Source organism: Bidens hawaiensis, unplaced genomic scaffold, assembly GCF_021521415.1.
Source record: "Bidens hawaiensis isolate Kalapana, Puna unplaced genomic scaffold, B.hawaiensis_p1.1 tig00009917_1, whole genome shotgun sequence".
NCBI classification, from domain to species: Eukaryota; Viridiplantae; Streptophyta; class Magnoliopsida; order Asterales; family Asteraceae; genus Bidens; species Bidens hawaiensis.
This window is the reverse complement of record NW_027491746.1, coordinates 825,938-836,162: the sequence shown is the minus strand read 5'-3', so window position 1 is coordinate 836,162 and position 10,225 is coordinate 825,938. Positions and strand designations below refer to the sequence as shown.

At 36.3% G+C, this 10,225-nt stretch overlaps 2 pseudogenes; both read left to right on the top strand.

Moving 5' to 3' along the window:
- The first annotated feature begins 361 nt into the window (after positions 1-361).
- On the top strand, positions 362-3,359 carry LOC143533818 (disease resistance protein RGA2-like; annotated as a pseudogene).
- A 3,991-nt stretch (positions 3,360-7,350) lies between these two features.
- On the top strand, positions 7,351-8,928 carry LOC143533794 (disease resistance protein RGA2-like; annotated as a pseudogene).
- Positions 8,929-10,225: the final 1,297 nt, after the last annotated feature.

The window sequence follows — 10,225 nt, the reverse complement described above, 5'->3', positions numbered from 1 at the left end:
GTCGTCAGAACCCTAGGTGCTGATCGCTGGAAAAACGTTAGTGGTGGTGTTCAGGTAGTGTTGGTCAATGATGGTGTTCAAGTGGCGGTGGTGGTTGTCGGTCGACGACGATGGTGTTCAAAGGGTGGTGGTCAGCGGGTGGTGGCGTCTGGGTGAATATTCTAGCGAGAAAGGAGTTTTTCGGCGGCCGGAGGCTAACAGAGTTACACTTCCATTAGTCGTGGTTCGTTATAAACAAACATGTTAAAAGGTAGGACGGCTATTGCCAGCCATTTTGTTAGTTGATATCGACAGTAACCAAAATGTGATGAGTTGAGATTATTTAAAACCAATATACCTAGCATGACACTACTAAAATATATATAAACAAAAAAGAAATTGTTTTCGTTTTTGGATCAGTAAAATATAAGGAATTCTACACTAAATTGTGAATAGAGACATGTATATATTTATTCTTTACTTTCTTGCTTTGGTTTTGCAACAACTGTTGAATAGCCTTTAAATATTCTTTACTTGTCTCCTTAGAATTTGAAACATATACTTCTTGAATTATGACCTGTCTTTCAGTGGCATACACATACTTTTGATTAATCTAAGATTTTGAAATATTAATCATGGGTGATGCGGCTGTTTCGGCTCTTGTGAAGGATGTGTTAGGGAGACTGACTACTGAAGTTATCAAAGAGTTTGGTTTACTTTGGGAATTCAAAAACGACATTTTGAGTCTCAAGGAACATTTCATCAATATCCAAGCTGTTCTTGACGATGCAGAAGAGAAACACTCCACGGAAAGAGCAGTGGAGTTATGGCTTAAGAGTCTTAGATCCGCATCCTTGGAGGTAGAAAATGTGTTGGACGAGATCTCAATGAAACTTTGCTACAACGTCTACACAAAAAACGAGGCATTAAATACATGGTAAGAGCATTCTTCTCCTCTACTCATAATCAACTTATGCTCCATGTTAGGGCTGCTCACAAAGTTAAAGCCATGAGAAACAAACTGGCTGACATTGCATCCAGGAGATCTGAATTAAGTTTGACTCCTTCAGATGTTATAAGTGATGTAGATGACGGAGTTGAAGATCAAATGCCAGACAGGGAAATGAGTTCCCTTATACATGGGTCTTTACCTATCTTCGGAAGAGACGAAGAGGTAAAGATCGTAATTGAAAATATATGCAACAAAGAAATAGAAAAATATGACGACAATGAGTTGCGAGTGTACGGTATATGGGGTATGGGAGGCGTGGGAAAGACTACTCTAGTTCAGTTAGTCTATAACCATAAAAGGGTGGATAAGTATTTTGAAGTAAAATGTTGGATTTATGTCTCCCAAAAATTTCAAGTTAAAGAGAGAATGAAAGGAATCATTGAGTCCATAGATAACAGTATGTGTAACCACTAACCAGCTTACACTACTAGATAAGTTGCAAGAGTCCCTTCAAAGCAAGTTAAGAGGAAAGAAATTCTTTATTGTACTAGATGACGTTTGGGTTGAAGAGAGTGGAAAGGCCGATTGGGAGGAGTTAAGGGAAACATTAAGTTGTGGGGCAAAAGGAAGTACTGTCGTGACAACAACACGATCTAGTACGACTAGTCAGATGATGGCTAAGGATGCTGAGTTACAACATGAAGTGGGGTGTTTATCTGAAGAGCATTCATGGTTATTATTCGAAAAGCATGCGTTTGCACAAGGAAGAGTGTGGGGTGACGCAGGTAAGCTAGAGCTAGAGCCTATTGGAAAAGAGATAGTTAAGAAATGCAAAGGACTGCCTTTGGCAGTGAGGACTTTAGGTAGCTTAATGTGGTCGAAAAGAAGTAAAAGAGATTGGGTACAAGTGAAAGACAACATCATATGGAACTTGCAAGAAAGTAAGGTCTTGCCTGCTTTGAAGTTAAGCTATGATAACTTAGTTCCACATCTGAAGCGCTGTTTTTCTTATTGCTGTATGTTTCCTAAAGGCTATGAACTAGAGAAGGATGAACTGATACTGTTATGGGTGTCTAACGGGTTCATTCCACCTAGAGAAGAAATGGACTTGCATGTGCTTGGGGAAGAAGTTTTTAATTATTTGCTTTGGAGGTCCTTCTTCATATTTAAGGTCAACAAGTTTTCGACTGATCGAGCCGGGGGTCTCACCGGAAGCAGCCTCTCTATCCTTATGGGGTAGAGGTAAGGCTGTCTACATCTTACCCTCCTCAGACCCTACTATAGCTTTGCTATTGGTGGGATATACTGAGTACGATGATGATGATGATGATGAAGTTTTCGACTGATAGATATATAATGCATGATTTGATACATGACTTGGCACTCGATGTGATGGGAGATTATTGTATAGGTGTAGAGCCTGGTAATTTTGCTAAAATCCCAAATGAGGCCCTTCATTTGAGCTCGCAATGGCAAGCTTTTCAGTTTTCGCCCCAAGATATAAAAAAGTTAACATCGATAAGGTCAATAATATTCTTATTCGGAGTAAGAAGCGCATTCCACAAGGTAGAGGAGTTTATATCCAGCAAAATTCCCAACCACGTGTATTTAAGAGTGTTGTACTTGCCTGGAATTTATTTAAGGACATTGCCTAAATCAATTTGTAGACTCAAAACATCTGAAATACTTGAACTTATCACATTCTGTTATAGAAGTTTTAGCAGAATCAATTATATATCTCCAAAACTTTCAAGTTCTGATATTAAGTTGGTGTACACAACTGCGTAAGTTGCCTGAAGGACTAAGATTCCTGAACAGGCTTAAAATTTTGGACACGTCTAATTGTTCATCACTTTCGTATTTGCCAACTGGAATCAAAGAACTAACTAGTCTCCAAAGACTTTTAGTGTTTCCTGTTCATAAGAAGAAAGGGGCCAAAATAGGTGAATTAGGGGGACTAAATTTTCTTGAAGGTGAGTTGCAAATATCACGACTGAAGTATGTTAAAGATTTAAGTGAGGCTAAGAGTGCCAATCTTAAATCCAAAGATAAATTATCAGTTTTAAGGTTATTTTGGGCAAAGTATGGAATCACAAGAGGTGAAAGGGAAATGTTTCCAGAGAATGAAAATGTTCTCGAGGGATTAGAACCAAATCCGTGTCTCGAGAAATTGAAAATACGTGATTATATGGGAATGAATATGTCTCCAAGATGGATAGCCAATTTAAGCAATTTAGTTGAAATTAGTCTTGGTCACTGTAAGTATTGCGTGCGTACTCCAGCACTTGGGAAATTACCCAGTCTTAGGGCTATTTATTTGTGGATCATGGCGTCTTTGGAGTATTTCCATGATGACGACACAGAAATGTTAGGAGATACAACAAACAGGTTTATTTCTTTACAAATATTAAGCATAGAAGATTGTCCCAGATTGGTTTCTCTTCCGGATCAGATTTTTAAGAATTTAAAGGAACTTACAATATATGAGAATTGTCAACTTCTGAGTAAAAGGTACGACAGGTCGTCTGGTAAAGATTGGCCTAAAATTTCGCACATTCCCAAGCTACAAATAACGAATTTATGAAGGTAATGCATCTCTTTCTCTGTCCTTTTAATTTCTACACTTTTTATTGCAAAATATTCACGTTGTTTATCAAAAGAACAGTGGAATTTTATTAATACTGCAAACAAATGATATAGTACTTGGTTTTGCATCGCTTTTGGAAAAACCGATGGACATGTTTTTTTCCCCATTTTTTAAAATTTTTTTAACAACCATCAACACTTAAAAATATAAACAACAGCCTAGCAACCAAAGAAAACACGCGACAACATACACCACAACACTTACACCTTAAACCTTGCCAATCCTCCCACAACAAATAATTCATATTCGATCGATTCCTCACCCAGATAAACCCAAGAATTCAGAAAGAAAAACCAATAGACGTTGCTTTGATCTCAGTATTTTTTTTTATTTTGCTTTGATAGTTTTAAAGAAAATATAATTATTTTTGCTACCATATAATACTTTAGAAAGATATATAAATGCACATTTAATAATTACAGAGTATTATTATCAACTTTAATTTTCAAATGACATGTATACGTAACTTTGATCTCTGTACGTTTCATTATGCATCATTTGCTAGAAAACTTGATTTTTTTTAATATAGCTAACAAAGCCTCATTAAATCCTTCTTTTAGTCCGTCACATAGATGGCTATGAAGATGAAGATGATTGGTGACTTAACTTGGCAATAAACACAAGGTAATTAATTCTTAATTGATGTGTAGATTTCACATTTTTGTCGACTTTTCTTCTATGAGAATCATCTATTGTTTTCTAATATTACTGTTTTCTTATTTGGTTTTATTAATTTTCTAAGCTCTTATATCATTTCTCCATTGGAATAGATTATTACATTGGCTTCTCTAACTCTCTTAAGTTATATCCAAATATATCAAATAGAATGATGTAGGTGCCCAGACGTGTAATGAAATCCAAATTGTGATGCTTTAGATTTAATGTCACTATTTAAATATCAAAGTGTGATTGGAGATTTGTAACGGAGGGAGATTGTGATGTGAACCGCTTAATATTTTCAATTTCAGCCGTGTTGCATTATTGCATTTAAGCTTGTACACGAACCGAGTGAACCGCTCATCAACTGTGAAATTCTTTAATGTTCAATGTATCGATCTTTAATCATTTAATTACGCAAACAAACATGAACACATGACTCATTTGTATGTGAACGTTCATTTATGTGTGTTCGTTTATGTTCATACTTTATGTTCATTCATTTATGTGCCTTCATTTTTGTTTGTTCCTTTACATTCCTTTGCTTATCTGCTTATGTTTGTTTTCATATTCATTTCAGGATTAATATGGCTGATGGTGATGTTGTGTTGATCAGTGTTTTTCTTTTTCGAATAAAGTAATGGTATCTGACATTAATTTGAATATTGTTGTATATTTATAATATGTTGGTTATTATGGATTAATCATGTAATGATGATGTTATTTAGACTTTATGTTAAACTTGTTTATGGATTTGTATGATGATGTAACTTAGACTTTATGCTCACAAATGGTGATTTATTACCTGACTCGGTTAATAAACAACAGTTTGTGAGCATAAAGTCTAAGTTACATCATTATAGGTTCTGTTAGGTAATAAATCACATATTGATCTATTTTTTTAACATGATTAGGTCTTGTCAGGTATCAGGTCCTGTCAGGTGTCAGGTAACTTGACAGGACATAATCATGTTAAGAAATAGATCAAACTAATCATGATATATATGAATTAAGTGAATATTACTAACAAGCCTTAAAATATCATCCTGCACAATATCAGGCGACATGATCTGGTAACGGGTCTTACCGGGTTCATGTCAAAATGTGTTGTTTTGAAAAGCATCAGTGTTATCGAGTTGGAATGAGTTCAGTTCGAAATGGGCAGTTTTAAAAAAGAGTGCCAAATGGCTAAACTGAAAATTATAGCGACCATATCTAACTATTATTATGTTTCTTGTCTGTTATATGGAGTCAAAACTGATTCAAATAGATTTTATTTTTGTTGGGATGTGTTATTCATGCATCCTTTATAGGGTGTATATATGGTTTAAATGTGTGTTAAAAGGTGTGTGAATAACCAAAAGGGGTGTATGAATAATCATGGCCTTTTTGTTTGGGTGTAATTTTGACCCAGCTGAGAGATTTTCTAACTAAAATCTATGGGTGCAAATGAGACGAGTTGCTCACAAACTACTCGAGCTCGGATCGATAAAATGCTCGAAACAAGCCAAGCTTTTTCGAGCTCGAGCCAAGCCCAAACCTCAAATAAAACTCGTTTAGTTATCAAGCCTCGGCTCGAGCTTTGTGTATTTTTAAGTTATTCCTTTTATGCACTTGATATATTTATTTCACACCGCAAAGCCGAGCTCGAGCCGAGCTTGGGGTCGTTTAAGGTACCACTGAGCCGGGCTTAGGCTAGTTTAAGGCTTCTCTAAATTTATAAAAATAATTTATAAACAATAAATGAGGTGAGACCGAGCTTTAAAAACGTCTCATGAGCTCGAGCTTTAGAAAGAAGAAAGCTAGAAATGAGCCGAGCTGGAGTTCTAGTAAGTCAAAAGGAACCGGGCTCGAGCCTAATTGAGCTCGGGCTTGCTCATTTACATTCCTAAAGTCAAATCAGCCCAAAGTTTATATCAAAAGTTTTGAAGTTAATCAAAAGTTCAAATCAGCCCATTGTATATATTTAGGGGTGTTTGGGATTGCTTAATTTCACCCTACTTATAACTTATTAACTAATTAAAAAGTAATAAGGTATTTAAGATTGTTTTTGGTGTTAGAGAGAAAAGTTAATAAGTTACACTTTTGTAACTTATTAAAAAGTTACGAGGAGATAAAATTAAGAATCCCAAACACCCCCTTAGCATTTATTTATTTTTTTTGTCACTGCTCATCACTTATATACATTGCTTTAAGTGTAACTAATTAGACTGTTTTCTAACCACATACTCCACCCTTTTTTCTCTCTCTCATTATAGTAACAAAACATCAAGTTCTTTTTGGAGTTCATAACATAGGGGTAAAGTTAAAATACAAATGGAGATAAAAATAAGAAGTATAAGAAAGATTTGTGACCACATAAAAACATTTTAAAAATAAATTCAATAAAATAGTAAAAAAAACATAACTCAAAATAAAATAACTAAACTAAAAAAATTTAAAAAATAAAATGTTTCACCCGTCATTCCCGTTCAAAAAATATTTAAACAAAATAATAAAAAAATAAAAACTTAAAAATCGACGAAAAGACACAATGTCGAGATCAAAAACAGTCAAAAAAGAACAAAAGACACAATTATATCTAAAAAAGACACAATAGATCGCAAAATATAACACAATGTTGAGTAATATAACACAATATCAAGAAACAAAGACACAATGCCAAGGAAAAAAGACACAATCAATGACGAAAATAAACACATAACACAATGATCTTTTTCACTCGCCATTGTGTGTGTGCTTTTTTGAGAACGAGAAAGACCGGTGTAAACATTTATGTGTTTTTTTCTTTTTTTTGTTTCTTTGATTAAATTTTAAGTTACGATTTTTTATTAACTTTTTTGTGGCTACAAATCCTTCTCATCCTTCTTATTTTTGTTCTCCTATATAGAATAACTTGACCCTCATAAAATATTGGTTATGAAAAGCTTGCATTCCTACATAAATACAATGGCCTATATATATGTATATATATATAGGTATTGGATCATTTCAGAAGTTTTTTTACCGTGAGAAGTGCGAGAAGTGAATGTGTAACTCCATTAATCCCTAATTTCACTCCATTTCTTATGTGTAGGTGCGTTGTGTAGGTGCATATGTATGTGTGTAGGTACGTATGTTTGTATATGTGTATGTATGTTTGTATGTGTGTACGTACATAGGCTTGAATGTGGCTCCGTACATTTATATGTTTGCACAAGGAAGAGTGTTGAGTGACGCAGGTAAACTAGAGCTAGAGCCAATTGGGAAAGAGAGAGTTAAGAAATGCTAAGGACTGCCTTTGGCAGTGAAGACTTTGGGTAGCTTAATGTGGTCAAAAAGAAGTAAAAGAGATTGGATACAAGTGAAAGACAACATCATATGGAACTTGCAAGAAAGTAAGGTCTTGCCTGCTTTAAAGTTATGTTATGATAACTTGGTTCCACATTTGAAGCGCTGTTTTTCTTATTGTTGTATGTTTCCTAAAGGCTATGAACTAAAAAAGGATGAACTGATTATGTTATGGGTGTCTAATGGTTTCATTCCACCTAGAGCCGAAATGGACTTGTATGTGCTTGGGGAAGAAGTTTTTGACTGTTTGCTTTGGAGGTCCTTCTTTTCTAAGGTCAGTGAACATTCAGTTAAATATATAATGCATGATTTGATACATGACATGGCATGAAATGTGATGGGAGATGATTATATAGGTGTAGAGCCTGGTAAGGATGCTAAAATCTCAAATGAGGCCCTTCATTTGAGCTCGCAATGCCAAGAATTTCAATTCACCCCAAGATATAGGAAAGTTAACATCATTAAGGTCAATATTCTTATTATTAACATCATTAAGGTCAATATTTTCAACCACATGTATGTAAGAGTATTGTACTTGTGTTGCACGGGTTTAAGGACATTGCCTGAATCAATTAGCAGACTCAAACATCTGAAATGCTTGAATTTATCACATTCTAGTATAAAAGTTTACCCGAATCAATTATGTATCTCCAAAACTTGCATTTTCTGATATTAACTTGGTGTGGAAATCTGTGTAAGTTACCTGAAGGACCAGGGCCGGCTCAACATCTTCGGAGGCCTAAAACTAACTAAACGGTTGAGGCCTTTTTTTTATTTATGCGTATAGCGCTAGAGAGTATACAAGAATTACAGAATATGAATGATATACCGTGATGATGGATATGAAACAATCATCCTTAGCTTGTAACTCATCATTGAGTTACTAATTCTAAAAAAACTCTACTTTCAAAAATATCATAATACATAACTCTTATTTAAGATGGAGGCTCTATAAACCTGGAGGCCTAAACCTATTGCCTCATTTAGCTTACCCACGAGACGGCCCTGTGAAGGACTAAGATACCTGAGTAGGCTTAGAGTTTTGGACACAAGTTATTGTCCATCACTCTTGTATTTTCCAGTTGGAATCAAAGAACTAACTAGTCTTCGAAGACTTTCTAAGTATCCTGTTTGTAAGGAGAATGGGGCCAAAATAGGTGAATTGGAAAGTCTAAATCTTCTTAAAAGGGAGTTGAAAATATCAAGACTAGAGAACGTTAAAGATTTAAGTGAGGCTAAAAATGCTAATCTTAAAAGCAAAGATAAATTGTCAGTTTTAGTGTTATTATGGGAAAATGATAGTTTGACAAGGCGTCGACATACAGGGGAAAGGTTTGCCGATGATGAAAATGTTCTTGAGTGATTAGAACCAAATCCGTGTCTCAAGGTACTGGAAATATGTGATTACATGGGAACGAATATGTCTCCAAGATGGATAGCCAATTTAAGCAACTTGTTTGAAATTCGTCTTAGTTACTGTAACAACTGTGCGCAGACTCCAGCTGAAGAAACACTAAGTGACCCCGGCAGATTACGGATAATCTTAGGGTTAAGTAGATGTTTCCCACGAGGGTTAGGTCCGGCAAAGATGGTTATTCTTCTTGACCTGCAAAACAGACACCGTGAGCTCGTCACTGAGAAGGGGGGGTTCCACCTTGTGACCACCCTCCGGCGTGAGAATCAGACTAGATTGCTCTGAATTTAAGTGTATATTGAGAGAAATAGCTAGAGAGAAGATAAGATAAGATGATACCGTTCCAAGGTGTTGGAGTATTTATAGCCGAATGTAGGTTTCCAAGCAGGTACGGCCAGCTGTATAATATTCCTTTTCCACCAACTATGTGCTATGTACGTGCTACGATGGGAGTTGGTGGGTAGGCAGCGGCTGATAGTGACATGGCTGGCTGTATACTATTCATTTTCCACCAACTACGGGCTATGTACGTGCCACGATGGGAGTTGGTGGGTAGGCAGCGACTGATAGTGACATTTTGTACTAGAGCGTGCTCCTCCTCGTACTATTGTCGGTGAGCTGTCACCCTGTGATTGGTTCACGGGCTGCTTTGGTCAGATCTTGTCTATTTTGTCCATACCTTGGCAGGTATAGTACAAAAGATCTTCCAGAAGCGTACGGACTAGCTCTTTTGGGCGGGAATATTCCCGCATTGCTCATTCCTTCTTCAGGTGACATTGCTGAAGTATAAGAGTTAGTGCCTTATGCATATAGCCTTACCGTTAGTGCGGGTAGCCTTCCTTCTTGGCTTGTACCCATAGCTGCGGGAACAGGCAGGGTACTGTACCAAGGGAGGCTTTCCTGCGGGAACAGCTGGCTTACTGCGTGTAAGGTCTTCATCTCTCTGAGCATGGTGGGTCCTGCGGGACCAGTTAGTCTTTGCGCAGACGTACCTTTTCAAGGTGTGTCTTGCGGGTCCAACTGAGCTTTGCGGGGACCTACCTCTTCACCAGCACTTGGGAAATTACCCAATCTTAGGGCTATTGAATTGTGGTGCATGAATTCTTTGACGCGTTTCCATGATGATGACACAAAAAAACTTAGGAGATACAACAAACATGTTTATATCTTTACAAGTATTAAGAATATGTTTTTGTCCCAAATTGGTTTCCTTGGCAAGCAATTTTCCAAGACTCAAGCTTTTAAA